Raw genomic sequence first — 16,644 nt, forward strand, 5'->3', positions numbered from 1 at the left:
GCTGCCATTCTTTCGGGAAGAATGAAATTATTTATAGAACCCCCCCTGCCCACTCTGTCATTTGTAAGGTTAAAACTTTTATAGAGTATAAGATTTTATTGTCTCTTATTACTGTACCTCACTTATAAGGTAAGATAAGCGAATATTTTTGCATTGTTATATTGTTTTTGTAATGAGTCATAAAGGCACTTAGGATTCTCCTAGACAAATGAGACTTGTACGGCTCACATCTTTCTGTGTGACCTATCCTTTATATGTTTAACACTGAGGTAGGGCATGCTGTTATGTGGAATGAATTGCAAGCGCTGTTTGAATCAGTCTAAGATCTTTCCTTTGCAGCTTGTATACAAGCAGCTTTCATTATCAGGGTCCGTGCATGAATGCTTTTGCCCCTTCCCCCCGACTTCTCAGTTTGGGCTTACACTGAGTGCTTCTTTGAAGTTACTCATTCTTGTTTTTATCAAGCAGTACGGTGAGAATCATGATTCCACTGCTTGTTACTGTTGTCAAAGCTGATGGCATTCCCCGTTTCATCCTAGATTTTAGGGCTGTTAATGTTTTGGTAATTTTCATTGCACTTATGTTTCTCTCCTCCATTCCACCGGCAGCCAATGATTTTTTTTTTCTGTCATTGTCCTAAAGAATGTTTTATTTTTGTCCCTGTTGGTGAGGCTTTTCAGCTCTTTTTTGCTTTCACCTTCACGCAACAGTATACATGGTGTGGAATGCCCCAGGGCTATGTTGACTCCATTGTCCTTCGGGCTATTCTACAGTCATGCACTACCCCTCATAGTCTTGTCCTTATTTTGTACATCTTTTTGTGTTCCATAATTCAGGAGACCTGTCAGGCTGATAGTTTGCACCTTTTACAATGGTTGTCTGTGTGTGGTCACAAGGTGTCACAAAATAAATTGCACTGGTGTAAATCTGAAGTGAAATACCTGGGTTTTGTCCTGTCTCATGGTCAGAGGAAAATCTGCACTTTCCGCACTGCTGCTGTTCTGGGTCTGCCCCGCCCAGCTACCAAGCAAGACATGCTTATTTTTCTTGCTATGATTGGTCACTGCCGCCAAAGGATCTCTGCTTGTTCCTTCTATGACCAGATTCTGAGACAGACCCTGGTTTCTGAAATGACTGCTCTTATCAGATGGACTCATGAAATGTGCTTTGGTTTCTAGCTCAGGTTTGGGTTCTCCTGCTTATGCCCACATGTTTTATCTCTTTGTTTGAGACTATTGTAACACCATGAAGGGAGAACATGGCAGTAAGTTACGCTCTGTTGCCTTTTTTTCTATAGTCACTCCTGTTCAAGAAAGCCCTGGCTGCATGTGCTATGGTGGTAGAGATGGTTACTCCTCTGACCCTTGGTCACCCCATTACCCTTCACACTTTTCACGATGTCCAAGCCCTTCTTTTAAATGGGCTCCTGGGTCTCACGGGTGAACAGGATTCTCTTCCCTTCTAGTCCTTTGTTACCCCCCCCCCCCTTCTGCACTTGATGCCTGGCGCTTGGCAGGTGCCCAAAGCTGCCCTTTTGGATGGACTTTGGTACAAAGAGGGGAAACCCTGGATACCAGCTGCTAGCTCTCCCTTATTCATTGCCCAATATCATGGTATTGGTTATCGTAGTGCTCGCTCGACATTTTAACTTCTTGCTAGTGATATTTTCATTCTTGACCTTTTGCTCCTTGATACAGATATATATAGCTCAATAATTACAGCTGGCACGTTTGTGAATTGAAAACTAATTGGAAAATACAATTCCTTTCTATTGTTTTAGCTGAAATTAGGATGTTGCTAATTTAAAATGTTTTGTCCGGATGTATACATAGCCATCCCAGATCAGTTTTGGCACAGATATTTCTAATGTTTTCCAAGGGTCCTCTTTATCACTGCAGAGATAGAGACGCTCCAAAGAGACATTAGCTTTATGCCTTTTTCCAAATATGAGATGGTTATGATATACATTATTTGTAGTTTTGGTTTTTTATATCAATGTGTTTATTTGCAGAGTTAAATTCAGCCCTGCACACTTGACAGATGGAGTAATAGCTCCACGCTTAAAACTTTATGCTTTGTCTGTGTCATGTCTACTTGTTTTAGTTTAGTGGGTACCCCAGGATACATAATATTGGCCATTTCTAGAGCTCTTTTTCCACTTCTTACTAGTCTAACTGCGCAATGTTCTTTTACTTATAGCTTTTATATCCTGAATATAGTTTAGTTAAGGGTTATATGTTTAAGAAAAAGCTTTACTTTATACAGCGTTTATTTCGTGGTGTTCCCTACATATGATCCATTCAATATACATTTCTGAATACATTCAGTACATCAGTATGGTCTCTCTGAAGTGCATAATAGTTATATGCAGCACGAAAAAAACATATCCTTTTGGATTGTTCAATTAAGAACCTTAAGTAACTGAGTATTGTCTCTCTTTTGCCATAGCTATATCAAGTAAATGAATTGGTATTGTTACATGTTGCCACATTCAGTACAGGCAACATGGTTTCTTTCTCGTTTTTTATCTCTTATTTGGATCACATTGGAGTACAGCTGCTGAATGATATTTGGAATGCTTTTCAAGCATCTCTTTTCAAGTATCTCTTTCTGTATGCACAGACATCTGGCTGCTCTCCCTTTGAGGTTCTCACGGGATGACCTTTCCCCGCCCCATGGGTAGACAAACCCTCAATAGTTGAGTAGTGATTTTCCCTTGATACAGGAGGAATACGTCCAAAAGCTCATTGAAATATTAGGGCTTGTTCAAAGAAACGTGTCTTGCACTTCTCCTTTCTCTCCACAGATTCCTACCCATTTTTTCCAGCCTGGTGATTGTCCAGAAGCTTTCCAAAGATCGGAAGCAGACGGACTTCCCCTTTGGCCTTCCCACTACTGTGATCGCTGTGACCAGGCCTGCTGCACTCACTGAGGAGTGTCCTGTTTGGATCCACACAAGTCGCTTGAAGAGGGTTAACCTAAAACCCCAGAAGCAAGTCTTCCCTGCGCAGATTTCACCTCCTCCAGTGGAACAACATGATGATCTCATTGCAGCATTCTACCAACTTTATCATTCTCTTACTGGCAACGCTGCTGCTAGTTTTTCTCCCTGTATGGATCATTTCTAACTGGGTATACAGGGATGATGTGTTCTGGGTCCACGACACTTTCTGCCCATACCCATCTGTAAACAGCACCCCCGGCATCTCTTTGCGAACACACGTTAAGCTGGACTACTCCCTCGCAAAGGCTGTCCTTCAATTGGAATCCAGAAAGACAGACAGTATGCTACCCTTTGGTATAATTCCAGCAGTGTGCAAGTTGCCACCTTCTCCTTTGAGTATTGTGACATTGTGGACTGTTCATCAATTGATATCCCAAGGCTGTGCCATTGGTCCTCAGAGATTCCTAAAACTAAAGACATATATATATATATATATATATATATATATATATATATATATATATATATATATATATATATATATATATGTTACTGACTCACGTTGGGGGATAAGTGTGCATTCTGGGGAGCGGTAGGGTGGAATATTGATACTGACTGGGCTTATAAACTAGAAAATACTCTGAAAAAAAACAGTGGACCAAAATGGTAAATCACTGCTTACTTGTATGACCTTTTATAAGGTTGGAAACTGTTATAGGAAAAGTGTTCCTGCAAAAATTATTAAGCTTTCTCTTACTATTGACAACCCTAGACCTATTGATGAAGGTATGTACATTATGGACATGTGGTTTAAGGGTGGGTCTAGCTATCCGACCCATCAGTTTTCTTATGGGATCTATCTACCTCCTCTAATTTTACCTATCCCCTTTGTGCGCTGTGGTGTTCTAAATACCCTTTGTTGCCAGGACAGCAAAAGCTTGATATTGCCGTTACCATCTATAAGGGCAATTACACATGTCATGTTTCTAATCTAACACAGGGTAGTTTTGTAGGTAATTTACCCCCAGGTTATTGTTCTGTCTTGGCTCATAGATATGCCCCATTGTTGCTGCATCAGATTTTCAACCTAGGTGATATTTACTGGCTTTATGGAGACTTTTGGTTCCCTGTTAAGCTACCAGCCAGTGGATAGGCCAGTGCACTTTAGCTAAGGTTACCATGCTCCTGCATATTTTTCTGAAAGGCATCCTTCCTATTCACATGGTTTTTCCTCTTTTCTGTCTCGATATAAATCTGATCACATGTATACATGGATGCTATAGGGGTCCCAAGATGAATTTAAGGCCCGAGCTCAGGTTAAGGCTGGGTTTGAGTTCCTTATTCCCTTTATTACTATTAATAAGAATGTTGATCGGATTAATCAAATTTATTATAATCAGCAACGCTTTGTGAACTATTCTAGGGACGCCTTGCAAGGAGTATTACTGATCAATTAGGCTCCACTTCTCAGATGGTTTTCAAAATCGTGTGGCCCTAGATATGATTCTAGCTAAGAATTCTTTAAAATTCTTCCCAGTATTTTATGCTGTTGTACTTTTCTTTCTGACAATATACCGTATTTTCATGCATATAACGCGCACCCGTGTAAAACGCGCACACGGGTATAGCGCGCGGGGAACACAAATTTATGTTTAAAAAATTTAATATAGCGCGCACACGCGTATACCGCGCATGCTAAAACCTCCTCCCGCTTACTCCGAACCGGCATCCTCCCCCCCCCCGCTCGCTTACGCGCGTTTTACAACTTTTTTTTTCAATCCGATCCGGCATCCCCCCTGCGAACCGGCATCCTCCCCCCTCGCTCGCGTCACCCCCCCTCCCCCGCGATCCTACATCCCCCCAGCACCAAACATCTCTTGCCCGATTGGGCACCGGCACCAGCACCAATGCACAGGACGTGCCAGTGCCCGAAGATCCTCCCTCGTTGGTTTGGGCTGGGCTGGGCTGGGCTGGGCGGTGCGATGCAGGAGAGATAATCCTTCTTCCTGCGCCGGGCTGGACTAGGCTTTGAGCATTTGTGCATGCTCAAAGCCTTCTGGTCTCGCTCTCTCCGAGAATCTCGGAGAGAATCTCGGAGAGAGCGAGACCAGAAGGCTTTGAGCATGCGCAAATGCTCAAAGCCTAGTCCAGCCCGGCGCAGGAAGAAGGATTATCTCTCCTGCATCGCACCGCCCAGCCCAGCCCAGCCCAAACCAACGAGGGAGGATCTTCGGGCACTGGCACGTCCTGTGCATTGGTGCTGGTGCCGGTGCCCAATCGGGCAAGAGATGCTTGGTGCTGGGGGGATGTAGGATCGCGGGGGAGGGGGGTTGATGCGAGCGGGGGGGGGAGGATGCCGGTTCGCAGGGGGGATGCCGATCGGATTGAAAAAAAAAAGTTGTAAAACGCGCTCAGGCGTATAACGCGCAAGGTTATGCACGGTTTGTAAAATCGTGTATAACGCGCGCGTTATATGCGTGAAAATACGGTAGGTCCTACTATGGCCATTCAGAAATTAGCAGACCTCTTTGCTGAGCTCAAATGTAACTCTGATTTATCTAATTCTAGGGATCAGCACTTTAGTTGAATGCAGGGTTGGGTAAAAGACCTTTTTATTGTTATAATCTCTTATTATTCGCACTCTTGTCTTGACTGCTCATGTACTGTGTTATTCATATTACAGCTCCTAAAAATCCCCTCCTCGAGAGACATATCTAGAGTATCACTCCCTTCCAGCTCATGCTGTGTATTTATGACGTCATTTTCATGAAGTAAGAGGGGATTGAAGGGACACGTATCAGTATCTTGGTAATTTTCCATAGAATGTTTTGAAGCTGTAAGAAAGCCAGGCCCTGTTTGTCTTTCCTTCTTTGAAGAGAGTACAAGGACATTTATGTTTGAACAGAGATGTTCTTAACTTGTTGTGAAGTGAATTCAATTGTTTTTATAAGCCATATTTGCAAACAGTTTTAGTTAAGAGGTTTTGCTGGCCCAAGGCTTTTCTGACCTTTTGGACTTCAGTCTCCAGATAGAAAAAATGCTGATGTCTTTAAAGTTTCATGTGACCTGTGTCCATATATGGTTTGTGTTTACGTCACATGCTGACACATGCTGACAACACTGATTCATGAATGATATAAAAGATGTGAAGCTCATAATAAAATTTGGACATGTTTGGAGATCATTTCTTGCCTCTACAATATGTCCCCAGGTGCATCTGTCTTCCAAATGACAGAGAAAGTATGGGGCAGGAATTGGGACCAAATCCTTTTCAAGGCAGACTTTTTTTTTTCTTCGCCGGTTATCTTTTTTCGTTACTTTTTTCATTATTCATCGTTACTTATTCATTGTTTCAAGTCTATTTTCTTAGCTATTTATATTTTGTGAGGGAGGAAAGCGATTCTTTAACATTTTTCTTGTAATCTGGACACGGCTTTTATTTTCTTCGATACTGAAAGTCAGAGTGATTTTCGGTCTGTACTTGAATCAGCGTCAGGACTTGCTTACAGTGAAAGCAAACCATAGCAGATTGGGACCTTACCTTTCTTTCAACTTTGACAGTAAATACCTGGATGCAAGACATCAAACCAAGTAGAACCCTCCATCCAATTAACAAATTAAAAGATAATGAAAACTAAGGACAAAACACCAGAAGTGAAATGTTCAGTCCACAGTACTGCTTTGAGCCTTTAAGACTTATTTTAATAAAGGAAATCGCTAAACTGAGGATTCCCTCGGGCGTGAGAGAGCTCTCCACCCCTCACCAGTGGGAAATCCTACTTGTTTAAAAGTTCCCCTTTCCTTTGGCTCTGCCATTTTGTTCTTCCCGGAGCAACTGAGGAGCCCCTCTTGCGTAGGAGAGCACTCCGCTCCTCACCGACGCTGCAGCCGCTGAGCCAGTTGGAGGGCTCAATGGGAAATCCTGCTTGTTTAAAAGTTCCCCTTTCTTTTGGCTCTGCCATTTTACTCTTCCCGGAGCAACTGAGTATCGCCTCGGGCGTGGGAGAGCACTCCGCCCCTCACCGACACTCCAGCCACTGAGCCAGTTAAAAAGCTCAGCATCTAACGGCATGCAGCCTTTTGGCGCACCGTCTAAGGCGCAATGTCTAAGGCGCACGTCCCAATCACCGTCTAACCAACAAACACCTAGAGAAAGATCAACTATCTAACCCCAAGGAAATCACCTACAACCTCACTCCCACCAACCCCCTACCTCCTATCTTTCACAATGAAAGCTATACCACAAACACAAACTATCCTACTGATCATCTTGCTCCTAACCAACTGGAAGGCTGCAGCAAACAACATCTCTCCAATACCAATTATTTCAACTATAAATAGAATTTACCACCCAGCCAGGAGAACCATTACAGACAGAAATATAAACTCCCAGACCTGCATACACCACATCATCACACCAAGATGGAGGAGAAGACCAACAAACTTTTCCAGGACAAAACCACATCCCAACCAAGAGCACTTGCCTACCCAAAAGCAACAAATAGTGTGCAAACAGAATACACCACACTAACATGTGCCTACATAAACATCAGAGCTCTAGGCCCAAAGACACAACACATAAAAGACTGGATAAAAACCAAAAATCTAGACTGTCTCTTCCTTACTGAAACCTGGCTAACCTCAGACTCGGACCCCAGGATAACAGTGGTCTGCAGGGGAAAAAAAAGGAGGAGGAGGTCTAGCCATCTTAGTCAAAAACTCCCTAAACTTAAACATACTAGACAAAACATCCACCCCATACATGTATTTACTAGCCTGCCAACTTTCATGCACCACACTAAAAGGATCCATAACCTGCATGCTCTGCTAGATAACACCAGGGAATTGGAACACAGCAAGACCAGAATTTGAAAATTTTATATACCAAAACTCACTAACGGCAACTTACAACCTAATCCTAGGAGATCTAAACCTCCATCTCAAAGACCATACCTATAAGCAAATAGAAAACCTACTATCTTACCTCGAAGCCTTAACCTACAAGATCTTAGATCCACAAACCACACACTAGAAAGGTCACCAACTAGACATTGCAGCCTTCATGATCCAACATCCCATTCTACCAGAGATTCAAACCTCAAATGGAAAATGGTCCAGATCCATCTGTTCAGACCATTACACATACACCTTCAATATCAATTGGGCCAAAGGCAAAACCAAACCAAAATCCCAAAGCTTAACCTACAAATCATGTACATATATCGACCCCTCCAAATTCTGGAATAAAACAGATGCTACAATCCAAGAATGTGACCCCAAAGACTTCATCTCACAATGGTGCAATATAAGTACAACTACCCTAGACGAGCTAGCCCCAATACAAACAAAAACCAGAATCAACAGACGATCAGACAAATGGTTCGACAACGAACTACTCCTATTCAAAAGACAATGCAGACGACTAGAAAGAAAATGGAGAAAAAATAACCAAGAACACACAAGAGCAGCATGGAAAAAACTAAACCAACAATACAAACTAAAACTAAAAGAAAAAAGAAAGACATACTACACAAACCAAATAGGCATAGAAGTCCAAGACACAAGAAAACTATTTCAATTACTAAAAGAACTCAGACACCAAACCCTACCTAGCTAAAAATGACAACCCTCCCCCTTCAGCCACCCTTTAGCTGAATACTTTAAAAACAAAATTACAACTGCTAGGACAAACTTTACAGGAACCCCAACCCACCTAGAAGAGATCACAATGCCCCCCAAAGAAAAAAGAATCAGCTGCAGCAGATATAACATGATCCCACTTCTCCACAATACAATGGTCTGACCTTAACAAACTCTATAAAAAATACAGCCCTGCAGCTTGCGACCTCAACCAATGCCCTCCATACCTATTAAAAACCTCCAGCCTAAAATTCCGCACTCTCCTCATGCAGTGGATACAAACCATGCTCACAGATGGCCTTTTCCCACAAGACCTATCCAAAAACCTCATCACCCCAATTTTAAAAGACCCAAAAGGAGCAACTGATAAACCATCCAACTACAGATCCATAGCCTCAATTTCACTATATGTCAAGCTAAAGGAAGGCCTTGTAGCTAAACTCCTCACCAACTACCTAGAAAACCACAATTTGCTCCACCCTACACAGTCTGGATTCAGAACCAACTTCAGCACTGAGACACTATTAGGCTCTCTTCTGGACACAGCTAGACAACACCTCAGCACAAGCAAAAAAATGCTGATTATTCAACTAGATCTCACCGCAGCATTTGACCTGGTAGACCACGACATCCTGCAACAAATACTAGATACAATAGGAATCACAGGCAAAGTACACACATGGTTTCAAGGATTCCTACAATCCAGGACCTACAAAGTAAAGACAAACAAAGAAAAATCAGAACCATTGTCCAACCCCTGTGGCGTATCCTAAGGATCGCCATTAACCCCAACACTCTTCAATCTCTACATTGCATCCCTCAGCACTTGCCTAGACAAAATAAGCTTAACCTCCTATAGCTATGCAGACGACATCACCATTCTCCTTCCTTTTGATCATCCAATGCCCACCATGACAGACACACTACACAGAACTCTACTACACAGAAAATAGACTATACTGTTTAAGAAATTCCTGAAAAAGACCTAACACCACATATATACTGCTCAAGAATTCCCTCAAAAAAGACCTCTTCCTCCCCTCTACTAACTCCCCAACCCCCATAAACAACCTATTCTACTCTTTATTCTCCCTGAAAATAACCAGACATCTTCTGTAATCCACCTTCTATAACTCTTTTGTAATCTGCCTTGAACCGCAAGGTAATGGCGGAATAGAAATCCCTAATGTAATGTAACTCTAGAAACAGTGGCAACATGGATGAAAGACCACAAATTAAAACTGAACCCAGACAAAACAAAATTCATTCTTCTCAAAAAAAAATAAAACCCCAATCATAACTAACCTAGTAATAAACTCAATCACATACCCCATTCAACCCACTCTAAAACTTCTGGGAATGATGATAGACAGATGCTGCTGCACCATGCAACCACAATCAACAAAACAATAAAGGAATCATTTGCGGTCATGAGACACCTAAGGCAAGTTCGAAAATTCTTCAACAGAAAACAATTCCAGCTCATGGTCCAGTCCCTAGTCCTAGGTCTCCTTGACTACTGCAACATCCTATATCTCCCCTGCCCCGTAACAATGATAAAACAACTACAAACAGTACAAAACACAGCCCTGAGACTAATCTATTCATTAAGAAAATATGACCACATCACCGAGGCATACTTCAACTCACACTGGCTCCCAATTCAAGCAAGAATACTATTTAAATTCTACTATTATTTAAATCCATAAATGGTGCAGCCCAGCCTGCTTGAACAACCGCCTAATCAAAATTACCACATCCAGACACAGGAGAACCCAGACACCATTCACATACCCTCCAATCAGAGACATCAAATGGAAAAAACTGTACGATGACCTTCTAGCCACACAGGCAGCAAAACTAGACCACCAACTCTCCAATCTACTAATCACGACCCCAGACTACAAAACTTTCAGAAAAGAAATAAAGAACCCTGCTATTCAAGAAATCCATGAAGACTAACAAACACTGTATGAAACATTTCAATCCTCTGAAGCAACTCACTCTACTCTGTAACACCTCTGGACATGTCCAGAAATCCTCTTCTGTAATCCACCATGAACCGCAAAGTAATGGCGGAATAAAAATCACTGATGTAATGTAATATTCCTCCATTTTACTAAAGTCCACACGTTTGAATTCATGACTTTGAGTTCTGTGTGACTGCCCTCTGCTTTAGTTGTTATATCAAATCAAACTGATTGATCGCCACTGCCCAGGTGGGCACTCACTCGGACATTAAAGACACTTTCCCTATTTGTGAGCACCAGATCCAGTATTGCTTTTTCCCTTGTTGATTCTCTCACCATTTGTCTGAGCAGAGCCCCTTGAAGGGCATCCACTATCTCTCTACTTCTTTCTGATTCCACAGACAGAACTTTCCAGTCCACATCCAGCAGGTTGAAATCACCCAGCATCAGTAACTCTCCTTTCTTCCACAGCTTTTGGATATCTTCAGCAAGATCTTCATCAATTTGTTGTACTTGAGTCGAAGGTCTGTAGACAACACCTATGTGGATAGATGTTCCATCTTCTCTCTTCAAAGCTATCCATATTGCTTCTTCTTTTCCCCAGGCCCTCTGCATTTCACTTGGATATCAGTTTTTACATAAAGAGCTATTCCTCCACTCTATCGACCATCTCTATCCTTTCTAAAAAGATTATAGCCCAGTATGTTTGTGTCCCATTCATGGGAATCATTGAACCATAACTCTGTGATCACTACAATATCCAAGTCTGCCTCTAACATTAGGGCTTGCAGATCATGATTTTTGTTGCCTAGACTGCGAGCATTTGTGGTCATTGCTTTCCTGCTACATTTCTGTGGCATAAGCAGGAGAGACTGGAGATTGTTCCTGCTTATGCTGCTTCCAATCTCAAGAATCTCCCAGGATCTTGTGTAATAGTCTTAGCAACCATTTTGGCTATAGAACCCATGGGGGCAAGAACAACTGAGGATTTCTATTGCTCTGAAAACCCACTAGACCACCAATAAGTTTAAAGGTAAGCCCATGAAGAGCCTTTGGATGGAGGGTGATAGAAGGGCATAGGGTGAAAAGTGATTGTGGAAGGGAGGGGGGAGTGATTGCAGAGGTGGGGGTCTTGGTTTCAGACAAAAATGTACTTGCATATTTGACCAAAACCCGAACCTGAATTTCGGGTTGGTTTCAATGCCGAAACTAAGACTGAAATTCATTCGGGTTCTAACACAATCACATTCAGAATCTGAAATGGGTGAAAAATGAGCTAAGGAAAACTTCAGTGTAGTAGAAGATGAAATGAATCATCTCTAAGGACTGACATTCTGGGCATTAGCGAGATGAAATGAATGGAAATTGGATATTTTTATTCAAATAAACATTTAAGAGCATAGTTATCAACATGGCTGCCATGAAGACTGGCATGTTATTTTACCACTAACTCACGTTGTTTTAGCAAAGGTCCTAATTTATGCAGTAAGACTTAGTTATTAATAACTGGGATTAAGAGTAAAAATACCACATCTTAACAGTAGCCTACCCTGATAACTTACCCCCATATTCTACTACTCAGGACACAAAAAATATAGATGGAATGGAGTCACTTTCTTAGTCAAGAATTACTTTGTAAAGGCAGTAATGGGGACAGAATACTGTTAATGTTTGATTTATGTCAAATAGACTTCATGGGCAACCCTTTAACATAACAATAAATCAAATTCCAACAACTGATGTAAATGAAGAAGACCTAGTTTAGTTTTATGATCAAGTTGAAGCTGAAACTGCTTCAGTGATGATCAGTGACTAGAATGCCAAAGTTGGTAATGGAAAGGAAGGTAATGCAAAAGAACCTTATTGCCTAGAACAAGAAATGAAGTAGGATATCACCTTTTATGAAGCTAATGACCTATTCACTGCAAATTCTTTCTTCATTTAACCAAAGCTATATTTATATACTTGAACTTCATCAGACAGACAACATCGAAACTAGACTGACTACATTCTCAGCATGAATTAATGGAAGAGTTTTATCTTGATGGTGAAGACAAGGCCTGGTAAAGATTATGGAACAGATCATGAGCTCTTTCTGTGTAAAATACAAGTTAAATTGAAGAAGAACAAATCCATTCTGTTATCAAAATATGACATGAAAACATACCAACCTCCTTCAAGGAAAATGTGAAAAATCTATTTGCAATGTTAAATTTATTCAATACAGAACCGGAAGAACTATGGACAGAAATAAAAGGATATAATCAAAGACAAATTACAGAAAGTCAAAGAAGTTCAAATGGTCATCTGAGAAAGTGATAGAAATAGCACAAAAAAGGAAAAAAGCAAATAAGAAAGGAAGCAAAGATTTTATGAAAGAACTAAATAGGAATTTTCAAAATTTGGCTAGAGGACCAATACTACAACAACTTGAACCTTGAACTTCTGCAAAGAAATTGAAAATGGAATAAATTTGAAAGTACAGTGACTATTTTTCAACAGATCTGTGAAACCAAAACAAAGCTCCAACCAAAAATTGGCATGTTGAAAGGTGAAAATGGGCAACTACTAACTGACGCATTGCAGATCAAGCAATGGTAGAAGGAATATATGTAAAACCTGTACAGAAGAGACACCAACAAACAACACCATGGAGGACATTGATTATGCATAAGAACCTACAATTAGAAGAAATCAGAGAAACCTTAAGGCCACTATAAAAAAAGAAAGGCCATAATAGATGGAATTGCAATTGATTTACTACAGGCTATAAAAGATATGAATGCTTACCAAACTCTACCAACAAATATGAAAAACTACAAGATGGTCAAAAGATCAAGCTACATAACAATATGCCAAGATATGAGGCCTAAAAAATATGTAAACTATTATACAAACTCTTTATAGTTCATGAGAGCAAAATACTAAATTCTTGCTTTCAATAAAGATATTTGCCAAAACAAAACCTGATTAATCAGCAGACTGGAGCTATACATAAAAAGATAATTGCTTGAAATACAAGAAGGTTTCAGGAAAGGTCAGGGAACAAGAGACAACATTTATGATGTCCCCTGAATAATTGGAAAGAATAACAGAAAGAAGTGCATATATGCTGTAGTAAGTCCTTGTTGAATGTCTTGCTACCTATTTTTATTGAAGATGTTTTTTAGTTTTGTTTTAAGGATGGTTTACTGCTATGTTGTTGTGAGTTCTGGGGATATCAATTATGCTATGGACTATATTAGGGATGGGAAGGGGAAGACAAAGTGCTTGGTGTGGGTTATCTAGGGTTGTTGTGGGATGTTATGATTCTTTTATAATTTCTTGATGATTTTGTACTTTTTCTTTTAATTCATTTGTAGCAATTGCCATCAGTACCGTATTTCCCATGTATAATCCGCCCCATTGTATAGACCGCAGAAAATGCCGATTTTCATTTTAAAACTCTTAGATAAGCTGCCCCATTAGATAAGCCGCGGCATTACTGGAGTCCCCCCATACCTTTTTAAATAGCTTCCTCACTGGCTGGCTCCTCCAATGTCGCAGCCAGCAGTGCAGGGCAGGAGCAATCTTTTCGGCATCCAGCCTGGCCCCGCGCCACTTCCTGAATGGCTGCTATCAGTTCTCGCAAGACTCATGAGAATTGACGGCAGCTGTTCAGGAAGTGGCGCAGGGCCAGACTGGATTCAAAAAAGATCGTTCCTGCCCTGCACCGCTGGCTGCAACATTGGAGAAGGCAGCCAGCAGCCGGCCAGCAAGGAAGGTATTTAATGGGGATGATTTAACAAGATATGGGGGGGAAAATTTACAGGGGGAATGTCTTTAGATAGGCTGCCCCATATAAGGAAGCCACACCCAATACTCATGTTAGTAAAATATATGTATAAGCCGCGGCCTATACATGGGGAAATACAGTAAACACTGAAGAAATCATGGCATCTCACATGTTGTTAAAATATATAATTAAAAGGTTCTAAATACAAGAGCTGAAATATAGAAATAAAAGGTTCTAAATACAATACAATACAATTTTTATTTGTATACCGTCAATACCTCCATGAAGTTTACAACGATTTGCATAAGTAATTATGGTGATACAAATTAAAAACTAGTGTTACAATATTTAGGAATTATTAGTAACAAATTCATGAAATAAATAGGTCTTTTTTGAAACATTTAAAATTAGATTGCTGGTTAAAATTAGTTGGTAATGCTTTCCACAGTTTTGCTGCTTGAAATGTTCATGTAGAGTTAAAAGTTCTAATGTTCCTAATGACTGGATACTGAAAAGTATCACTGTTTCTTAGGTTCAAAGATGGATTATTAAAAAATTTAACCAGATATGGCATATAATCAGGAGTTTCTCCAAACCATATTTTAAATAGAATAAAATAGAATTTATAAAGTATTCTCCCTTCTATAGGTAGCCAGTGTAATTCACGTAAATAAGGTGTAATCTTATCACTTTTTTTCAATCTGAAGATTAATCTAATGGCTGTATTCTGTAGCGTTTGGAGTTAGGCAGAAAGCTATCAAGGTGCAGTATAAGGCATGCCTTTAATTCAACTTGATTTACCACAGTACTGAGAGCAATGTTTGGAATCTCATTTTTGCAGGTTCCTATGGAAAATGAATAACTCTGCTTGCGAGCCAACTTGCAAGAACAGTTATTCCACAGTCTGGGAGCATTATGGCTCAAAGCCATGAACCCATGCTCCCAGGCCAGAGCTTAAAGAGGGTATGGTGCCAATTCAGAACCCCCCCCCCAATCAGGATCCTCCCCATGGCCTCTCTGCTACCGTGCTTCCCTGAAAATAAGACCTTCCCCAAAAATAAGCCCTAGCATGATTTTCAGGGTAGGTCTTAATATAAACCCTACCCCAAAAATAAGCCCTAGTTGAAGCACTGGATTCGCAAGTAACAGTGCTCCCCCCCCTCCCCTGCCAACCCTTCCATCTCTCCCTCCCCACGCCAACCGCGAGACCAAGATGCCATTACCGTCTTACAAATGGCAATGATCTAAATGCGCAGCATCACGGCAGCTATCTAAACGCGCTACTTCGTGCCTTCTCCTGATGGGGCATTTCTCTGCCGCATCACTGATGATGTCATCAGCAACATGGCACAGCAACGTCCCGGCAGTAGAATGCCTGAATCAACCCATTTAGATTGCTGCCACGACACTGCTGTTTGGAAGAAGGTAATGGTATGTCGGTCTTGCGGTCGGCATGGGGAGGGAGAGCTGAAAGGGTTAGCGGGGATAGAAAGATGCTGTGGGTTTGTGATTGGGCATTGTTTCCCCGAAAATAAGACCTAGTGGGTTTTTTGAGCCCAAAATTAATATAAGACAGTGGGGGGGTTTTCTGGGAAACACAGTATCAGCAAGGGTCTAAGGCCACTGATCTGAGGGCAGGAGCAATTTGCAATCATTCTTGCCCTACAAACACTGTCTTCAAGATAGCAGAAAGGTGTAGTGGGGTGTGGCGGAAGCTTGCAGGACCCCCATCTGCAGGACTAGGAACATTGGACAGTGGCTTTGTGGCCTGATACTCCTGAGCCAAAGGAATAACGCTGCTGAGCTCCTAGAGGTTATTGAATCCAGCGATGAATCAAGGTGGAGTAAAAGGTAAACTTTTGCAACACCTTGATGAATTTCTCCCTTAACTCTTCATTGACCCCAGTATAAACTTAGACAAAGCCTTCTAAGACAGGGAAATACCTACTGTATTCAAATGTAACTCACTTTGAGCTACTACAGAAAAGGTGTGAACTAAATAATTTTTTTGTAATTATTAATATTATGGGGTGTTTTTTTAAATTGTGAATTGTATTATCAATCTAACAATAAAAGAAATACAAAAGCAACTGGCACTTGGCGGAACTGCAATGAAGGTTTTAGAGAAAATTTATAAGATCAAGAATGTGTCCTTACAAACAAAGATCCAAACTTTATGTAATATATTTGTAATATGGTTTTTTTTCTATTATTCTCTATGGATGTGAGAACTGGACCATCAAGAAACAGGGCACAAAATGTACTGATGCATTTGAGATGTGGTATTGGTGGCAAATTTTGTGAATACCATGGGC

The 16,644-nt window shown here is 40.9% G+C and overlaps 1 protein-coding gene across 2 annotated transcripts in view; it reads right to left on the minus strand.

The window, feature by feature from the left end:
- CFAP44 (cilia and flagella associated protein 44) overlaps positions 1-16,644 on the minus strand; it is a 553,092-nt gene that overhangs the window by 402,276 nt on the left and 134,172 nt on the right. The gene's annotated exons all lie outside the window — the stretch shown is intronic.

Source organism: Geotrypetes seraphini, chromosome 4 (assembly GCF_902459505.1).
Source record: "Geotrypetes seraphini chromosome 4, aGeoSer1.1, whole genome shotgun sequence".
Lineage (NCBI taxonomy): Eukaryota > Metazoa > Chordata > Amphibia > Gymnophiona > Dermophiidae > Geotrypetes > Geotrypetes seraphini.